This window comes from Leptonychotes weddellii, chromosome 2 (genome assembly GCF_054177405.1).
Source record: "Leptonychotes weddellii isolate Sample4059 chromosome 2, ASM5417740v2, whole genome shotgun sequence".
Lineage (NCBI taxonomy): Eukaryota > Metazoa > Chordata > Mammalia > Carnivora > Phocidae > Leptonychotes > Leptonychotes weddellii.
Window position 1 is genome coordinate 84,077,818 of NC_138370.1, and position 22,322 is coordinate 84,100,139.

The 22,322-nt window shown below is 37.1% G+C and overlaps 1 pseudogene; it reads left to right on the top strand.

Annotated features, from left to right (window-relative positions):
• The first annotated feature begins 3,189 nt into the window (after positions 1-3,189).
• Positions 3,190-22,322, top strand: part of LOC145720378 (nucleoporin p58/p45-like) — a 55,307-nt pseudogene continuing 36,174 nt past the window's right edge.

The window sequence follows — 22,322 nt, forward strand, 5'->3', positions numbered from 1 at the left end:
GTTCTCAGAAAATCTTATTTTCTTTCACATTCCATATACAGCCTCATATTAGGAAATTATTTTTGTTCTCCCTTCAAAATATATTTAGATCCTACTACTTCTCTCATCTCTACCCTGTCTCCCTGATCCAGATCAGCAACAGCTATCACCTGAATTAGTACAACAGGTTCCTAATCAGTATACCTTTTCCATTCCTGGTCTTTCACAGTCAATTAACCACACAGATGGTAGTGATCTTCTAAACACAAAACAAGATCTAACTACTTCTCTGCTCAGCATTCTCTAGAAGTTCAACCATATAGGGAATAAAGTCCAAAGGCCGGACAGAGGCCTACCAAGTCCCACAGTACAAGGGGCCCTGAAGTGTTTGCAGTATTATCTCTTACTACTCTACCCCTTGCTTCCCCCTGCCAGGTGGCTTCCCACCCTCTCCTGCTTCTCAAACACATAAAACACACACTTATCTTAGTGATGGAGTTTTGAATGTAGGTGAGGTTTAGTGAGGTGAGGTCCGGAGCCGATGGCCAAGAAAGAATTCTTGAAGCATCTTTGGTGTGAAAAGGTGATTTTATTAAAGCACAGGGACAGGACCCGTGGGCAGAAAGAGCTGCACTGGGGTTGTGAGGAGCGATTGATTATATACTTTGGAGGGAGGTAAGGAAAAAGGGAGGTGTCCAAAAGAACTTTCATATGCTAAAGAAGACCCTCAGGTTACTGGAGGCCTTGCTGTTATCAAACTAAGTATGTTTTTCCCTCTAGCAAAGCATTAACATTAAGATAGTTGGAAGTTTCCTGGAGGAATGTCACACATATTCCCCCCATGAAGGGGGTGGGGGTGGAGGTTGTGGAGGTTGTGGGGTGTCAGCTTGTGCTTTGTCCTCAGCTAGCCTTCTGCTCCCTCATCCTTAGGGCCTTTGCATTTGCTGCTTCCTCTGCCTGAAACCTGGTTTCAGAAAATATTGCTATGTCATTTTCCCTCACTTCATTTGTTTTCCTTACTAGAGAGGAACTGGCTTCCATTTAAAACCACACCCTATCCTTACTGGTACCGGCTAGTATTTGCATCAACCAGCTTTATATTTCTTCAAAGTTTTTGTTGCTACTCAAGACTTTGTTTATTTGTTGATTTTCTATTCTCTTACCACCACTAGCCTGTAAGTTTCCTGAGAACAGGATGACTGTGTTTTCTTTGATGTCTCTAAAACCTGGAGCAAAGAAAGCAATGCATAGGATATGCTTTTAAAGTAAATCAAATCATTCTTCGAGGTAATTAGAGTTGTTCTTATTTCTGTTACTTTCCTTTGCTAGTAAAAGCACTTTCATTAGATAAATGACAATCTAATTAGTCTTTACTAAAACTGAGTAAAGACACCCGTAACATGTCCAGATGGAAAGAATATATCGTAAATTGTGTAATTGTGCTTTAAAGTGAACTCCATATTTGATATTTTCCATTAAAATAAGTATATTATACAGCTAAGAAAAATTGAAATAATTCATAGAAATCATTTGTATTGGGAAAAGAAAAATAGCCAAAAAATGAAACACCCCGCATTGTAAAAATGTGGTGGTTTTTACTTAAAACAAAACAAAACAAAACAAAAAGCCACCACCTTACTCAAGGAGTACTGTACTACACTTTTATATTTCACAACAAAATGTAACAGTGGTGTAACTGAGTAAGGGACAGGTGGGGCTCGGTAGGGAGAGATAGATAGGGGGCTCTGTGATCAGGCTCACAGAAATCCCCAAAATGTGGCGGTGATAAGGGAATAAACCAGACCACCCTGCCCTAGGACCACCTTGCCCTAGGCATGGGGGGATGGGTGTCTTTTATGATAATCACCTGTGACCAACAAAGAATAACCGGACCCTAAAAAGGAAGTAAGCCATTGAAGGTGTTATCACTAGTCCTTGCTCAATGGTGATATCAGTAGAGATGTTAAAAGGATTTAAGTTCCCTGGCTAGCTTTCTATAAAAGACCAACCCTAAAGGCTCTCCTTGGCAACCCTGTCGGGGACCCCTTTCACTCTTGAGAGCTTTCTCTGTATCTTCACTTTAAATAAACTTCTCGCTTTACTCACTCTCCGTTGTCCGCAAGATTCATTCTTCCACTCGTTGAGACAAGAACCTCGCTCTCCCACATCATAACTGAAGAGGGATTCCGTTACATAAAAGGTGGGAGCTGAGGGATTATGTATTTATGGAGCTCATCTTAAGTCATCAAGCTCTTTCCTGGGTGCTTTATAAATATTATCTTATTTAATATTTTCAAACGCCTTTCTGGTGAATAGTAGTTATTATTTTACAGAAGAAAAAAGAGCGAGGTTCAGAAAGAAAATTCCCAAGGGCCCACAATTCATAACTGACATCCAAATCTAAAGCTTCAAGCATCAAAATTCATTTTAAAAAATGCTTTTTCCAATAAATATGTAAAGCTATTGGTATGTACGCCAACATTGTTAAAGTATTGTCTGCAAAGCCCTGTTTGGAAAATATTAAAATCCCTTATGGTTTATCAATCTGTCAAGCACAATTTTAATTGTTTATTGAAAAAACTAGCTCATTGATGCTTTACAGATGAATAATGTTAGCACTGCTCTAATTACTAAAAAATGTACGTAGTTATATGAACAAGGAGACTAATAATAGCGAATGATACTTGCATATGAAGCTACATTAGCAAGCGCTAGAGCCGCTTGTTAAATTATATCAAAGGAAAGGGGGGGTTAGAAAGGCAGACAAACAACAGTGATATTTATAGTTAACAATGACTAAGAGGTGAACTTTAAGCCTATTTACATACTTCTGAAAGACTGAAACATCAAAGAAAATGTCTTCCTACCGCAAACCTGAAATATGGAGGAAACAGAGGAAGATAATTAACTCAACTTCAAGAAACTTTCCTCAAAACATTATGTGATAAAAGAAAATATGCCATGAACTAAAAAAGAGAATTATACATAGATTCAACAATGTCGTTCCTAATGTCTTAACAGTAACTTACTATTTTAGAGACAGGAATACTGAAGTTTAGGTGATAGCTCTTGTTAAGTAGTTACTAGTAAAGTATGATACAAAATAAAATCAGCATGTGTTCCAGGCTGTGTTTTTCTGTTCTGGGGCTAAGAAGATCCTGCCAGACTGGATCTGAAAAGGAGTGATGCCTTGAGCTTCGAGCCATAGGAATGTCTCAAATCCCTGGCAGTGAGAATCCAGTCAGGAACCAGACAGGAGGCGCCAGCGCCACGACCAACAGTGATATGGCCACAACCAGCCCAGAAGAATCTAGTGCCACCACCCTGCCCCACGCCATAATCATTCAAGGAGTAAATATCTAGTGAACAGACGCCTAAGTACCAGGTTCTGTTTAAGTCCCTTCTGAGAGGCTCGATTTTGGAACTCTACACCTGCGACTTGACCCGTGTTTGCTCCTTCAGAGATTTTGGAACTGGACTCTTTGCCTGCCACTGAGTTCACTCCAGAGGGGAAAAATACAGTAACGGAAATAACAGCAACTGCCACATTAACTCTGGGAATGCCAGCGACATCTGCAGCTGTTAACAGGCTCCAGTTTAGAACTCGGCACCATTGACTCTACCTATTACTTCTGCTCAGCTGGTGGTGGCACTGTTTTGTCTACTCTGACATTAATCCAGAAGCTTCCATGGGATTTACTCCAAAAAATTTGGGTGGACTGACAGCAAAAACTGCAACTGCATCAACAACCCTCTCTCTAGGGTTGGCTAGACTCATACCTAGACCCAGACTTAGACTCACATGTACACTTAGACTTATACATAGCTGCTTTGGCAGGTTTGCTTTTTCAACGTACAAGCACAACAATCAAAACTTAAACAGGAATGGGGCACCTGAGCGTCTCAGTCCATTAAGCGACCGACTCTTGATTTCGGCTCGGGTCATGATCTCAGGGTCCTGAGAAGGAACCCTGTGCTGGACATGGAGCCTGCTTGAGATTCTCTCTCTCTCTCCCTCTCCCGCTCCCTCCCCCCATCTCCCGCTCCTGCACTGCTCTTTAAATTAATTAATTAATTAATTAACTAATTAACTAAAAACCTAAACAGGAGGATATGGGCATGATGTTGGCATCTACTGCGGCTACTTCAGACATGGCCAGTGAAGACCTTCGCGGTGTAGATTCTAGTAGCTCATAATATAAAAGGAGTGAGAAAAGAGGACCATGACCAGAAGATAATAAAGCACAGAAGGATGAAAATCTCCCTCATGTCATTTGCCAGGATATGGAAAATCTTAAGAAATTTGTGAAGGAACAAAAATGAATACAAAGAAAAAAAAAATTAAGCCAATGGTTAAAGTTTAAGAAGATATTAAGGCTTTAAAGCAGTTTCGGCCATCAGCTGCACATAGAGCTTTCAGAACTCAGGCACCGCGACCCAGACTTCCAAATAAAAACACGGCTTCTGCCGACTATGTCACGACCATGGCTCAGCAGTTTCAGGCGTAGTTTTGATGTGGTGTGAAGTGGTGGGGTTCAGAGCCGATGGCCAAGAAAGAATTCTTTGGTGCAAAAACGTGGTTTTATTAAAGCACAGGGACAGGACCCATGGACAGAAGGAGCTGCACTGGGGTCCTGAGGAGTGACTGATTATCTACTTGGGAGTTGGGGGCGGTAAAGACAAAGGGAAATTTCCCAAAGGACTTTCACACACTAAAGAAGACTCACAGGATCCTGGAGGCCTAGCTACTGTCAAGGTAGGGTGTTTTTTCCCTCTAGCAGAGCAGTAAGACAGTTGGGAGTTTCTTGGAGGAATGTTCTACTCTGTCTGCCTCAAGTATTTGTCGACGGGCTGCAGGTTATAAAGACGTTTAATTTTATCTACATTTTCTTCTGCCTTTGCTTCCCACATCAATTTCAGCAGTACAGACAGCAGATTGAAGAGGTAGAAAACTGTCTTGTCATTCAAGCAAATAATTCCCACATAACCACCCAAGATTTATCAAGGGCTCTGCAGAAAACCTACCAACGTTTGTAGCTTTGGCCATACCACTCCAGTCTCTTAACTAATAAAAGTGTAGAAGTGCTCAGAGCCATACGCCCTCTACAGAAACGTGTTGGGAAATGGTATAGATGTGTTTGAAGTCAGGCCAGCAGAAGCTAAGAATGGCAGAATGCACCCAGAGCTACTACCAGACCCAGGCTTCTCAGCAACATGCAAATGAAGCCGCCATCACCACCTCAGCAACACTTAGCGTAGCAAAGATGGTGACGGGTCCTCAGCCATTTCTGAGCTATGGTTTAGCACAAATTCAACACAAGCATTGGCACGGACTTGCCAGCAAGTGGCTTAGGGTCTTCAAACTGGAAGTTTTGGAACGAGATCTTGTTTTAGAAACAACACTGCGGAGGCCACATTTGGGTTTGGAAAAATAAATAAAACTTCAGTAATCTTTTTTTTTTTTGATTTTTTTAATTTATTTATTTGACAGAGAAAGACACAGCGAGAGAGGGAACACAAACGGGGAGTGGGAGAGGGAGAAGCAGACTCCCTGCCGAGCAGGGAGCCCGATGCGGGACTCGATCCCGGGACTCCAGGATCATGACCTGAGCCGAAGGCAGTCGCCTAACCAACTGAGCCACCCAGGCGCCCAAAACTTCAGTAATCTTAGTGCAAGCTTTGGCATCTCAAGTACATCTGCATTTAACTTCCACAATTCTGGCATCACCGTACCCGTGGGCTGGGCATACAGGATGCCCGATCTTGTCTCTGCAGGTTTTGGAACAGGAGGGGAATTCCTTCAGTTGAAGAAACCCCCAGCTGGAAAGAAAACAAGAAAAATAATAAATATATGAGTTGAGGTGTTAAGAGAATCCATGGTAGCATTGTTCATTTTGAGCCTATTTTTCTAAAATTGATACAGTAAATTGTACCTCTGGAAGATTTATAAAGTTCTGATCTTTCTTTCCTCCACTGGAATTTTGAATTCATACTGATCAACTTTGTTCTTGTGACTATAAAACCCAGTAGTGTATTTTTCTTTATTTTTTAAACAACTATCTGATTACATCTCTGCCCAGTAAAGCCCATTATTTAGCCAAGTGTTAATAGCTGTGTTTTTGTTGATAAGGGTGACATTACATAAATATACACTTACTTGTTTCTCCTAGAGTAGAAAAGACTTCTAGTGTTTATAGTTGAATCAATTTTTATTTTGATAAAAGTCTCTTGAACTACACTGAAGGACATCTTTTATATGGACTAATATTCACATTTGTGCATATGCATAAAATATGAATTTATAGAAAGAAATTCTTGTCTCAAACTGTTTCCCTTTTTTAAGGGTATTTTATTTTTCACGGTTAAAACTTCACACGTCAGTGTGTGGAGATTGAATTGGAAGCACCAAGTCATTGCAATTAGTTGCTTAAAAACTGGCCTGTTGGGCTGACTCAATTTCATTGTCTTTAGTCTTCCATTTCTCTTTCCACACTGACCTTTGGCAGTCTCTCCAAAAGAAGAATGCTGTGCATCTTGTCAAACAAACTTTTATTATCCTATATTGATTACCTTGAGGATAGTTACATAATTTTTTTTTTCCCCCACACGGAAGATGGACCTTCAGGAGCCTATATAGAGGATTGACTGCATGGAGGTAAAAGAGGTACTATTACTTTAGTGGGAACTTTATGAGATCTTCGAATGCAGAGTTATTTCTTACATGGCAATTAATATTGACCCTAAATGGAGTGGCTTGTAGGTCCCTTAATATCGTAATGGTTTAATGTAAGATACAGAGGCAATACATTTAAAAAATGGTTTTTGTAACAACTATGAACTCTTTCCAGTCTTATCAGTGACCACAGAGCCAGATAATAATGTGCAGGCAAGTCAGGCTGCCTCTGGGTAATGTGCCTGTAATAACATTAATAAAGGAATGAGAGTCAATAAAAAGGAGAGCCCTTTGAAAGAGAACTGCCTTGCCCCTAATTTAAGAGAAAAACAATTAGATTGACCTATTTACCTTTCAAATGCAGTTTCCAGATGTAATCTGAACATGGAATGCCATTGAAGATAGTTTAATTTTTTTATGTAGGTTTAATAGTATGTATTAAGTGAATACTTTCAGAATCATCTTCACCCAGGCACTATTTTGCTAAAACAGATACTGTACATATGTATATGTTTTTGGTAAACATTAGCTGGCTTTGATTATAAGTGTTGTAAAACTGTTTTATCTGCTTATAGCAATGATTGGCTTTTCTGACAAATGTTTGCAACTTGATACATTAAAATTAGAAAAAATTATTGCTTTCTGAGCACTGAACTTGTTTTCACTTTTTGATACTTCTCTATTATTACAATTCCCAAGATCAGACTGTGAAAAAGGGCATGAAAAAGTGTGATTTTTATGATTTGTGATTACTATCAGAATGAAGTGCACAATTACATCAACATTTTTTAAAAGAAACTTTCACTGGTCTGAAAAAATCCAAATATATTTTTTAACTTTCCAAAATGTAATTTGCATTTTAACATATTAAACGGCATGAAGTTTTGTAATATAGTAATTCGTGATAGGAGTTTAAATGGGTTGTCATTGTCCTCATTGTCTTCACTTTGTCCAGAGTATACCATCATGTAAACAATACAATTTAATGTGTCAGTTGTTAAAAATAAATTTGGTATATTCAAAGAAGATACGTTGAAGGATTTGCAAGTCATTGAGATATATTGTGTAGTATGGCTTTACAATCTTTGCTTTTTGATGATAGGGCACTCGTCTTAGTCACCCGTGTCACTGGCCAGAAGACCTGTAGGGCTGATATAATTGATCACGTTGACTAAGGACCTTGGTTGATGTGATTGACTACCTGACTGACCTACAACCAGCACTGTAAACTCCCTTTACCATTACCATAGGCTTTCAGCGCTGGTGCACCATACGAAAAGTCAAAGAATCATATAGTTCAGAAAATTTGACTTATTTCAAACTGGTACATTATTAAACACAGAAACACCTCCTTTCCATTACAAATTCTACAATGCTCAAGGGCTGTTGTCATGTTATGACATTCACTATGACATCTACTCCAGAGGGTATTGCTTCATTTTCCCTTGTGTCAAAAATTATATAACTTCTACATATGAGCTGAGAAATTTGAAATAATCTGTGACAAAATGAGTGTGGTTCATCAAGGGATGTCCCCACCCCCACCCCTGTTTAACAGATAACAACTTGCAAGGTAACAGAAAGCTGTAACATGGGCTAGTTCTGCATAATCATGGGGAGAAAATTACCTCCGTGGCCTCCAGATCCCTGCTGTCTAGATAGTTCTCCCAATTCCATCTGAAGTCACTCTCAATATATGCAAAGTTTCACTTTCAATTAGGAATGATCAAGGGAACAACAAAAAAGCAGCGCTAGCACAGCCTTCACCACTAAATCCTAATAGGGAAGGCCAAAATAGGGCTTTCTGCTGCCAAAGTATCAAGACTCAGATGCACAGATAGGTCTTGATTAGAGAAAGGAGAGGGACTTTGCAATTTATGTTACAAGAGAAATGGAGCAGATAGTCTGACCATGGTGATTTGGGTCAGGTGTGTGCAAACGTGCCGGGCACCAGGAAAGTCCTTGCTTCTTACTTTCTCTTTTGCTGTTTCTCTAATACCAACCTGCTTTTTGTTTGTTCATTTATTTATTCCACAGATGCTTATTTTTTATTTTCTTTTAAAACCTGGGCATAAGGACTATTGAACACGTCACGGAGTAATTTATAATAAATGTTTTGCCATTGCCAAATAATTTTTAAATCTGATACCATTGCATTATCTTTTCTTATATAAATCTACTATCAGTGCTCTTCTTAACTTTTAAGGTGTGTGAATCATATGAAGGTCTTATTTAGATGTAGATTCTGATTCAGTAGGTTTCGGGGGATGAGAAGATGCTGAGTTTCTACATCTCAAATGAATCCCCAGGTCTGCTGTTGCTGATTGTCTATAGACTACCCTTTGCATAGCAAAGATTAAACTATTTTTTCACCCTCTTTTACAGTTTTTAAGTTTAGTACCATTATAATCTCAAGACTCAACGCCTCATTATGATCTTTGAAAAGTTTTATCTTTTACTTCCCTTATCCTATTAGTCCCCAAACTTGCTACAGTTTTACTTTGTGATGCTTCATATGCCTGTCATTTCCTTAACACTATGCTTTCCTAATCCATGTCACTTTATGTTATAAATGTTTGTTGATCATTTACAGCATTTCAGCCACTGAAACTGTATCAATAGACAATGTCCCTGTTATCCCAGATTTCAGTTTTGCCTCTCTAATTTCTAGTGTCTAGCCTCAATTTCTTTCTTTCACTTATTTTGCTGTACAGTATTTTTTTGCTCATCTCAAACAGCTTCATAACTCCTTCTCCATGCACATGTCTCCCCACTTCACTACAAACTTAGAAGTTTAATGAGTAGAAATTAGGAGTACTTTTCATAATCAAATGTACATTATGGCTGATGGTCAATATTAGCAAGACACAGGATGTTTCGTTTTATCTCCCCTACTCTGAAGAATCGGAAAGACTTGCAACATCCTCCTAAAATATAACTAAGATGGGACTTGGAGCATATTGAACTTTGAGGACTTCCGTTGTATAGGGTAGAAACAGGACTGGTGTATAAGGAAAAGAGGGTATTAAAATTAAAAAAAAAAAGTTTCATGGAAATAATTAAGGAGGGAAGATTGAGGAGAGAAGAAAAAGAAAGTATTTCTGAATTTCCACCAAAAGCAGACACCACCAAGTAGATCTTAGAGGTAACTGAATGGGATAGATCAAGGAATATTTATGCAAAACCTTCTGGATGACATAAATTTTTATAATAGGCAATTTTGTAAGGCCTTCTACCAGAAAGCAATAAACAATATAATTCATTTAATCATATCACAATTTAATGATATAATAACAAAAATGTTTCAGGTAAGTATAAATGGCCCTAGATTTGGGGATATGATATATTTTACAACCCAGTTTTAAAGAGAAAATGCCCAAAGCTGCATCTTATTTGAAGTTCTGTTTCTGCCCCCATTATCCACTCCCTGTTAAGTAAAAATTATTTTATCTTAACACAGTTTTTCACAATTGTTTCTAGAAAATGGAAGAGGAGGAAACACTTTCCAGCTCGTTTTATTAGGGCAGTAGTACCATGATAGCCAAACTAGACAAAGGCAATACAAAAAGATGAAAACTACAGGGCAGTATCTCTTATGAACTTAGACTCAATATACCCTTAGTCATGACCAAGTGGAATTTATTCCAAGTATACAGGGCTGATTTAACATTTGAAAACCGTCAGTGTAATTCACCATATGAACAGACTGAAAATGAAAAATCATATGCTTATTTCAATTGATACAGAAAAAAAGCATTTGACAAAATTCAAACCCCATTCATGATTAAAAAAGAAAAATTCTCAGCAACTTAGGAATAGAGTGGAACTATCTCAATGTGGCAAAGATCATCTACAAAAAACCTGCAGATTTTTTTTTCTTAAAAGTAGGCTCCATGCCAAGTGTGGAGCTCAGCATGGGGCTTGAACTCAGGACCCCGAGATCAAGACCTGAGCTGAGATCAAGAGTCAGATGTTTGTCCTACTGAGCCACCTAGGTGCCCCCAAACCTGGAAGATTCTTAAAGATGAAAGACTGTGATCAGAAAGAAGGATGTTCAGACTCACCACTTACTCAATATAGTACTGGGAGTTCTAGCCAGTGCAATAAGGAATAAGTAAATAAATAAATAGCACAAAAATTAGAAGGAAAGAATAAAACTACCTCTGTTTGAAGATGATATATTGGCAATGTAAAAATAACAATAAATCTAAAAAACAACAACAAAACTCCTAGGACTAAGAGATCAGTTCAGCAACTTACAGGATGTAAGATTGACACACAAAAATCAAGTATATTTCTATAGACTAAACATAAATACATGGAGACAAAAGTTAAAGGCACAAAATCATTTAACATCACTACAAAGAATATGAAATACTTAAATATAAATTTAACAAGGAATGCGTAAGACTTATGGACTGAAAGTCATAAATAAGTGGAGAAACATACCCTGATCATGGATTAGAAAACTTAACATAGTAAAAATATCAAAAATACCAATTCTCCTTAATCTCAAAATTGAAAGCTTTTCCTATCAAAATCCCAGCAAAATTTTTAGTAGACATAGATAGGCTTACTCCAAAATTAAATGGAAAGCCATAAGCTCTAGAATAGATTTGAAAATCTTGCAGGAAAAAAAAAAAAAGAATTAACTGAGACAAAGCATTCTAAATGATCTTAAAGTCTAATATGTAGCTACAACAATCAAGGCAGTGTAGTGTTGGCAAAGAGATAGGAACACAGATCAATGTAATAGGAAAAAAAGGACACATAAATAGACCCACACAAATTTTCCCAACTGATTTTTGACAAAAGGGCAAATGCAATTAATGAATGAGGGATAGACTTTTTGACATTGCTTATGGAGCTGGAGCAATTGGTTCTCCAAAGGCTGTATATATATAAATAATAATGACCCCCCCCCAAAAGGATCATAGGTGTAACCATAAAATTCAAAAGTATAAAAATTTTTACAGAAACACATAGAAAAAATTTCTCAGAATCTTGAGCTAAGCAAAATGTTCTTAGATTTGATTCCAAAACTCATGATTCATCAAAGCAGAACTGATAAATTTGACACCATCAAAATTAAGAACTTTTACTCAGTGAAAGCCCATATGAAAAGGATGAAAAGACAAACTACAAACTGGGAGAAATTATTTTTAAACTGTGTATTCAACAAAGGGCCATATCTGGAATATATAAGAACTGTAAACACTCATTAAAAAAAAATACAAAATGGGGAAACAGCATGAACAAACATTTCACTGAAGAGGATATAATGATAGTAAATAAGCACATGAAGAAATGTTTAAGATCATTAGCTATCATGGAAATGCAAATTACAACGTAATGAAACATAACTACACATTTATCAGAATGAGTAAAATAAAAAATAGTGATAACACCAAATGCCAGAGATGATGCAGAGAAAATGAATCACTCATATTGCTGATGGAAATGTAAAATAGTACAGTCACTCTGTGATTTTGATTAACTAAACAGGCAACTGCCACACAACTTTCATGCATAATTCGGCATCTTTTCCAGGAAAAAAAAAAAAATTTCACATATGAATGATTACAGCAATTTGTTTCTTTTTTTTTAATTTTTTTTAAATTTATTTATTCATGAAAGTCAGAGAGAGAGAGAGAGGCAGAGGCAGAGGGAGAGAAGCAGGCTCCCCGCCGAGCAGGGAGCCTGATGCGGGATTCGATCCCAGGACCCCGGGATCATGACCTGAGCCGAAGGCAGACTCTTAACCATCTGAGCCACCCAGGCGCCCAGCAATTTGTTTCTTAATAGCCCCAAACCGAAAATAACCTGGTTGTCCTCCAGGTTGTTGACCTGGTTGTCAACAGGTGAATGGCTAACAAACGATGGCAGATCCAAACCATGGGATACGTCTCAGCAATAAAAAGGAATGAACTATTGATACATGCAACAGATTGGATGAATTTCCAAGGTACTATGCTGAGTGAAGAATAAATCCCCAAAGGTTGTATGTTGTATGAGTCCATTTATATAACATTCTTGAAATGAATCTTAACATTTAAAAACAGAAAACAGGTTAGTGGTTGGGAATGGTTAGAGAATTGAGGAGAGGGGAAGGAGGTAGATGTGACTATAAAAGAGATAGTATTAGAAATGGAACTGTTCTGTAGCAACATGAATATTCTGGTTGTGATACTGTACTATTTCTTAAGATGTTACCTTTGAAAAAAGCTGGGAAGAAAGTACATGTGTATTACTGTCTGTATTATTTTTTACAACTGCTTGGGAGTCTACAGTTATGCCAAAATTGATGTTTAATTTAAGAAATTATCTTTTTTGAATTATTTTATTCTGTAGCAAAGAAAGAACTATTTTTAGTACAGATACATAGGAATGACATGACTTCTGCCGCTGTGATACATATATATGTACACACACACACACACATATGTATCTTGAATGAAAGCTTTATAAAGATTCAAGATTGTTTGTTGCCAACACATGTACTGATTCAGTCTGAGAACACAAATGTTTGTAAAATATGCCTTTCAAATGATCCTTAATGAAGGAAAAGAAATCCACAGGTCATCTCAAAACAGAATGGTCAAGATTCAAAAATTAATCTTATGATAACTATAGATTATTGACAAAGATCAACAACTCTTCTTCTTTAACCTCCATAAATAAATAATAACAAACTATCTATCTGCTATCATCTTCCTGTTTCCCAGAATAATGTTTTATTTCTTTTCTGAATTATTACCTCTATTTGTAAGTGTTGCTCTAAATTTAAATAAATAATGCCACCTCTGTTTCACCCCCTACAGATTTCTCAATGCTTCAATATGAGTTTCATTTTTCAGTGTCTCATCTTTGCTGTAAATCTAAGTTTTGGAGGTCACGTGGGTACTTTTTTTGGTTGACAAATGATTCTGAACCATTTCTGCTCCTGCTGTGTCACTAGAGATATACATAAAAACCAAAGTTCAGATGAAATTATTAATTTTCCCCTTTACAGAGTAAGATGAACAAAACCTGGATTAAATAACACAAAAGAAGCCAGTTTGGGGGGGGAGGGTGTTGGGGAGGTTGTATGAATGTAAAATTACTCTAGCAGCATCAGGATCCTTCCATCAACTCAAGAAGGGACAAGTACTGAAACCTATTTTATAGATTTTTTTTTTATTCTTATGTTAATCCCCATTATTTTATAGATATTTTTAACCCACTGGCTCTGATGCTAACATTGACATTGTTAAAGAGCAGGGAATATTCTTTTTTTTTTTAAAGATTTTATTTATTTATTTGACAGAGACAGAGATAGCGAGAGCAGGAACACAAGTAGCAGGAGGGGGAGAGGGAGAAGCAGGCTTCCCCCCGAGGAGGGAGCCCGATGTGGGACTCGATCCCAGGACCCTGGGATCATGACCTGAGCCGAAGGCAGACGTTTAACGACTGAGCCACCCAGGCGCCCGAGCAGGGAATATTCTATCTAGTTTTTTTGACTATTCCTAGATCTAAAGGAAAATGATGTTTATTTTGACAGATGTCATTCTGTCAAATAATTCTAGAAAACCAATTACATTAAATTGCTAATTTAAATTGTATCTTATAGTGGTTTACAAAAACAATTCCTATGTCCTTTTATGTTAATTAGTAGCCCTCTTAAAAATCAAATCAATATTAGAATACCTGTCTGCATACATAAGCAGATCTCCATGCTTTAAGAAAGGTTGCATATGGTATTGTTAACATGCTTATCTTTAATTGTCACATATGTGTTGATATAAAAGTTCATATGTTAGGTGTTCATTTCAGAGTTATCTTGTGAAACTCCTACATGAAATTTAGGGATATAATTTTATTCTGTGTGGATTTGAGACCTTATAATGTAACTCATCATTATTTTTTATTTTTTATTTTTTTTACATCATAATTTTTTACAGCTTTCCCCAAAGAGTGCTTCCTGAATACTAATGGTCACTAAATGTTCCAAAATTTGAAATTAAATATACATAATTAATATTATTAATAGTAATATAATATGCCACTTATAAAAGATGACATTGGAAATAAGCATGTTAAAACTATTAAGATGTTGCCAAAAAAGTGGAAAAACATTCAACACACACCTCTCAAACTCATTTGATTATGATTTGGGGGGAGGGGCAAAGGGAGAGAGAGAGAGAGAATCTTAAGCAGACTTCACACAGCACAGAGCCTGAAGTGGGACTTGATCTCATGACCCTGAGATCATGACCTGAGGCAAAATCAAGAGCTGTATGCTTCACCAACTGAGCCACCCAGGCACCCCTGATTATGATTTTTATTATCAATGTTTTAAGTCTCAGAGAACTCCATTTGGAACTCACCTTCCTTCCATGAAACGTCCTTTGGAAAACACTTTCATAGAGTAATCAAATCCTTACACTAAGAGAGCACTCTGAAAGAAATGTTCAGCCTAGAAATCTTATATATGTGTTTAAGGGTTTTGTATTTGTGAGTGTATGTGTTTGTTCCTCCCTCATCAAATACAGTTATTTATTCAATCTCTTTTCCTTACCACCCACACCTTTTCAACAAGTGTTAATAACTCTGCCTTGAAAGTAAATCAGAAATCCAAAGATATCTTAGAGTGCCACCAATACTATTTTGCTCCACCCTTATTTCCTAGATTTTTGCAAAAGCCACCTAACTCATCTCTTGCTCCTGTACTTTCCATGCTGCTACAAAGCTGCTACAATAAAAAAAAGTATCATATCATTTTCACTTGTAAATATCTGAAATTATGCTATTGACTCCTTAATCTACTTTCTTATGTTTGTCTTCATCCAAGAGTCTAAAAGCCCAAAAGCATATATATGGGCCTTGTTTATGCTTCTTACCATAGTATCCCAGAGCCTAGAAAAATGTCGAGTATTTATTAGGTGTCCACTTGAAGAAGAAAACCAAGAAATTGCTGGAATTCCAGCCCAATGCCCCTTTCCCTTTAAGTGTGCTAAAAACTCAAGTAAAATGATATTCTTTTTTTTCTAAAGATTTATTTATTTGAGAGAGAGAGAGCATTCAGGGGGAGGGACAGAGGGAGAGGGAAAGAAGATCTCAGACAGACTCCCCGCAGAGTGTGGAGACTGACTGGGGGCTCAATCTCATGACCCTGAGATCATGACATGAGCTAAAATCAAGAGTTGGTTGCTTAACCTACTGAGCCACCCAGGCAACCCTCAGTAAAATGATGTTCTAAGCAAGGAAATTATTTTCACTGCTGACTAAATTGGAGCAGTAAAATAGGATATTTTATTTTATAATAATATTAATATAGAAAATGTGTTGGGTTTTCTTATTTACCAGGTGCTATGCTGATATATGAATTATTTTATTTAATCTTCACAAATTCCCCATGCGTTGAATAATGTTCTTATGCTCAGTTTTACTAATCGAAAGACTGAGACTTATAAAGGTCAAATAATTGTTCACATTTACCTTAGACAGTGTCTAGAGCCAGGGATTGAACTGAGAGTTCACAAATTTTACGATTTGACCTTATTTAAATCTATGACTAATTCAACCAAGTTTACTGTTAGACTTTCTGAGTATATGTGTATAATATCTGATATTTAGCCTACCTTGACTAGTTCAAGCCCCATATATGGGTGAGAGAGAAAGGAAAACAAGATTAATATAACATAAGCAACTGAGTTGCATTAAAAACTGTCTGATGGGGTTGAATGACAAAACAATTCACCATTAACACTAGTTTAAAAGGGAAGGAGGCAACTTCAAAATGCCCCATAGGATATTCCCAGTTAAGAAACAACAAAGGTGGGGGCACCTGGGTGGCTCAGTCGTTAAGCGTCTGCCTTTGGCTCAGGTCATGATCCCAGGATCCTGGGATGGAGCCCTGCATTGGGCTCCCTGCTCCGTGGGAAGCCTGCTTCTCCTTCTTCCACTCCCCCTGCTTGTGTTCCCTCTCTCGCTGTGTCTCCCTCTGTCAAATAAATAAAATCTATAAAAATATATAAAAAATAAAAAAATAAAAAGGAGATAGTAACAATGCTCTCACTTGCCTCAAACTCAACCAGCATATGTCAAGAATTCAGTTAATTTTCAATTGTCTAACACACTTTAACTTAAGTTGATGATTTTTTTTCATGTTTAATACTCACAGTAATTCATCTTACTTTTTCCAAAAGAAAAAAGATACTCACTTTGAGACATTAGTTGCAAAGGGGTAAAAAATGTTACATCATCACAGGCCTCCAGTTGAAAGTGAGACTCAGAATTCAGAGGCAGGAGTTGCTAAAGAAAGATGAGAGAGGGGAAAAAAAGACTTGCTTTGGAACAAGCAGCAACATAAGTAGAGTTTTGCTTGAAGAAAAAGATCAGAATCTCGACTTGAAATTCCTTTTGAAAATTGAGATGAAATTGTACCTTCTGCTAGACTATTTCTAAAGGCTGGAAGCTTCACAGTTAAATAAGCCTAATTGCTTAAAAACCATGCCTCATTCTGAATTTACTTTGCCAATCCATAAATTTCACTTATAAACCCTACATCCATAATCCAGAAATAAACCAACTAAGTCCACTGACTCTTTCACACAACAGCCTTACAAACAACTGAAAATTACTATCTCCTCTTACTCTTCCAAAACAGAACTTATTTTTAGGAGGGCTCTTCTAAATTCTAGGAAAATAAAGTCAGGTGGAGTTCTTTATCAATAGTTCCTAATAGACCCTTGTTTAAAAGTAGCTGAAAATAAACCGAATACAAATGAGTCAAAATATGTTAAAAATTCAGTAAGAAAGTATAGCAACTTTCTTTTGCTTACTTGTTTCTCATTGCTCTATATTTGTATTTATGATTGACAAAGTAGATTAAATTTAACAAGTTCTGTTACAGTGAATAGCTGTTCTGTCAATGGACACTGGTGTGGTATTTTCATACAGATTTTTAGTTATTTAATTCCACAACCCAAATCATAGACATAGAGACTATAAAGAAACAAGTCACCTACAGACATAAAAAAAAGAGAACAGCCACAGGAGAAGAAATACCTACACTTTCAGAACTTTGTTATTTATTCAAATTACTGCCCCCAAAAGTAACCTTTTGAACTTTACCCTAAACCTCATTTAGCAACATATAAGTTCTTCTTCTCCATCTTCTTTCCCCAACCCTGCTTAAAATCCTCTAGTGACTTTGAGAATAAGGTCGAAATCCTTAAAGTGGATTCCGGATTCCAGTTAGACTTCAAGATTCTCCATAGTCTGATTTCTCCAATTTGCACCACTGATTTCATTAAATTCTCTCCCAAGCTCTCTGCGACACCAGCATGCTGGCCTTCTTTCAGGCCATCCTGCATCTTCACACAACAGCAGGTTCTGTGTCTGGAACACCACCCCTGGAACGTCAACATTTTTAAACTAGTAGAACCTTTCTCCTCCTCTAAATCTTGGTCAAATAATAATTCCTACTGAAAGGCCCCCTGGATCATTCTGACCTTCACAGCACCATCATTATTTACCTGGGTAATTATTTGATTTCTATTTTCTTCTCCCAACAGACCTAAAATCTGTCAAGACAGCAATATTGTCTCTTTTGACTTGTCATTTTATTCCCAGCTTATAACACATTGCCTAACCCATAGTAGATACTTATTAAATACTTCTTAGAAGAATAAAGGAATAAACAAGCTGGATATTATGGACCCTGCTTGCTGGTTCTGCTGCAACTCGATCCTCTGTTATTATACATTTATTGCCATATTTTTCATATGAAAGTAGAAAAAGTGTCAGCAATCACATGAGTTGCTATTCTATGATGACATCATCTGGTGGTATAATTTTTGACATGTGTGTTAAATAGAAACTTAGGTACTTTCAAATATTTCCTCCTCTTTGGCAGTTTGGTTATGTGACATTTTACTTTTCTATATGTTTTTTTTTTAATTTTAAAGGTTTTATTTATTGATTTTAGAAAGAGAGAGAGAGTGGGAGGGGGTAGGCAGAGGGAGAGAAAGAGAAGCAGATTCCCTGCTGAGTGCTGAGCTCAACTGAACACAGGGCTCTATCTCATGACCCTGAGATCATGACCTGAGTAGAAATCAAGAGTCCAACACTTAACCACCTGAGCCACCCAGGCACCCCATGACATTTTACTTTTAACTAGTTACCTGAGCCACAAAGCTACCTTCATGGATATGTACACACACACACACACACAAACACACACACACACACAGACACAAAGTAATCAATGATATGGCCAAAGATAATACACCTCCAAATCAAATTTATCTTTTATTATTATTCCCTTAACTCTTGTCTGACAGAGGCAGGTATGTGTAAATTATGCATATTGTATAAATGAGTGGTCAAGGGAGTGAGGGAAACAGTAAAAATCTATTTATTTACTCACCATGTGTCAGCCACAGTTCAGATTGGCTTTTCAGTATTGTCTATTTAGTCCTCATAACAAATTTATAGAATAGGTATAAGCACAGAGAAATAAAATGACATACAGAGAAATTAAGGGCCTCAAAGCCTCATAGCTAGTCATGGAGGATCTGGGATCCTCTCTCACCAGCAGGTTTTCTCCAGCTGGGAGAAAGAAACCATCTTCCCCCAAACATAGCTTTCTGTCTACATTAACATGACTTTACTATAACTCCAGGAAATTCTTGCCCAAGCAAACAACTTGACTGTTCATTTGAGGAACATCCCCCTAATCCTGGGAGCTCTTCAATAGATAGTATTCACTGACAGTTTATGCCCCAAGATTATTGAACGCTTTGCCTCAAAATCTTCACTTGTCTCTTTTCACCAATCTTAAACTACTGTATTAAAATACCTACCCAATACAAATCAAGTCTTTGCATTTGAAAGAAACACCTAAAACCAAACTTTAAATTCTCAAAAGCGTCCAACCTTTCCTTTCTCCCTCCAAGGCACTGCCAAAGTTCTGTAGATGTTCTCTTACCACAGTAAGCAATAAAGACATCTTCGTCTTATCAATAGGTTGTATTGGTGATGGTGTGTCACCAGATAATCCTTCAAGAATAAAGGGCTTACTCTCTAGTTGCTAAGAATGCTACCACACAACTGTCCTCTGTTGTCACCCTCTTTGGGAATCGTCATGCTGAGGAGATGAAGCCTAAAGCCCTTGCCAGATCCGACCTCTGAAGGGTCATGCCAGATCCACAACACCCAGTGCTGTCTACTGAGTTCTTCATTAGGTCTACATGCAACTCACCTTCTCCCTCTGCCTATCTTGCTTTTTTTTCTTCCTTTCACAGATATTGATCCCAGGTATGCTTCCTAATAAATGCCTTTCACACAAATCTTCATGTCAGAGTCCTGGGAAATTGAACCTGTGCTAACCTTAATTTTCCTTCCTGTAAAATTAGACTAATAATGTTATTACCTATTTTATAGAAGTTTGTGTCTCAAATGAAAAAGTGAAAATATCTTGAATGGGAAAGTGTTATTCAAAATTAAATCAGGGCCATTTTTATAATTAGTTTTACTAGGTGCTCTCCTGAACCAATAGATCTCAGAAAGGCCTTAGTCAACTTAATAGAAATTCAGTAGTTAAAGAAGTATACAGCTATCATCATCTATGAATGACACTTCTCTCACATTTGTGTGCCTGTGTGAACACTCAAATATCCCTAGGGTGTGTATAGCACGGCATTTCCCCTACGAATGAGTTAGCTCTCAAAGCACAGTAAGTGTTTATCTTGCATCATTTTGCAGCACAAAGAACATATTTTGCTATAGGCTATTTGACACAGTTTCAGCACCACAGAATTAAAATCACTGTTTTAAGGCAGAGCCAGTGTGTGATCTTTAGGGAACTTTTATCCCCTTTGCTTTTTTAATAAACTCTAGGATCAAGCCCTAAACTCCTGAGCTGGATTTGGTTTTCTGCACCCTTAGGGCAATTCAGTCCCTCGAGCAGTATTACCAGGAGTCCCTTTCCTATGCTTGCTGCGCTCTGGCAGATGCCTTTCCCGGAGAGAACATATTTTTGTGTGTACATGCTCTTGGCTAAAATATTCAACTTTAAAAATACATATCACAGATCTCCAAGTAAACCATTTAGAAGGTTATTCTAAGCACATATTCTTCTGTAAGCAATTGTGTTCAAATTGTAAGCCTGTTCAAATTAGTATTTTTTTAATATGTAATTTAATCAATCTCTATTTGTTGCCATGGTAAATAAAGAATTAATATCTACTTGCATCTGCTTAATAATAAAGAAATAGGAATGAAGAACTGAAAAATAAATATTCTGAGTCTTCATTTAACACAAAATGAATATTTTATTTTATTTTTATTTTTTAGAGAGAGAGAGAACAGAGAGGAAGGGCAGAGGGAGAGGGAGAGAGAATCTTGAGCAGGCTCCACGCCCAGAGTGGAGTGGGTCGCGGGACTCGATCTCACAATCCTGAGATCATGACCTTGAGATCATGACCTGAGATCATGACCTGAGCTGAAATCGAGTCAGACACTTAACTGACTGAGCCACCCAGGTGCCTCACAAAATGAATCTTTAAAAGTAAAGATATTTTAACTGAAATGAAAACCTAGTATTTAAAAGCATCTCTAAAATTGCTTTGTACAGAAAATAGGCCCAAAATTCCAGGCAACATCCCTGTTAATGAACTGCTTTCAGGCCAAAAATAAGCACCCAAAGATGAAACCACAATTTGAACAGGCAAAATAGGGAAGTCCTGTCAAATGTTGTATTTAAGTGAACATACATGTCATACAAGTACAGTTTTTTAGATACCAAGCTGATCTTTATGAACCACTGTAGAGGGATTCCGTGTCCTGAGCTCCTTTTCATTCAGGAACAGGCACTCATTCTAAACCTCTTATGTCTTGGTAGTAGGAGTCTTGTTCCAGGAGTAACAACCAACATATTCACCCTAGTCTGATTTACCATTACCAGTCTGTGGGAACAACTTTATGAAAAAGTGTTTAAAAAATGAAGTTATGAACTATTTGAAAAAATATTATGGGGTCAAAATAAAACTGATGAATTGAGAGCAATATTAAAATAAAACAGTCATTTAAAATGTTAAACAATTGAAAGTTGATAGAGAACCAACCTACCTATGGTCAATCCCTGGCTCTGGAAGATGTGATCATACTTGAAGAAATATGAGAACAATATTATTATTATTACTATTATTAAAAAATAACAACATATAAGAGTATGATACTATATAATAATACTTTAATGTGGATTAATATAAAAATGTAATTATAATAAAGATACTATTATTCTGGTATAGAACATTAAAATACTTAATTTTGGTTTCAATGTCTCTAGAATTGAGTGAACAGGTGAATAAAGTCTGTGAGAAGAATAATTAAAAATGGGCTATGTCTTTTATGCTTTACTGACTCTCTCAGTAAACTGAAAATATTTAAATGGCCCTGTCACCTGCTGACCATGTGCAGAGCATGATCTGATGGTCCCAGCCTCTGCAACCAGCAGAATTAAAGGGACAGCCAAACAGACTGGGTACTTGCCAGATATGGTCAGTCAGGGATCAGGCAGAAAGTTCTGTTTCTGCAGCTAAAGATGCCAAGCTGCTTCTCAGATCTGACTTGCAGAGATAAAGAGAACAATTTAGCTTAATGAAGGAACAGATTTTGACAGAAT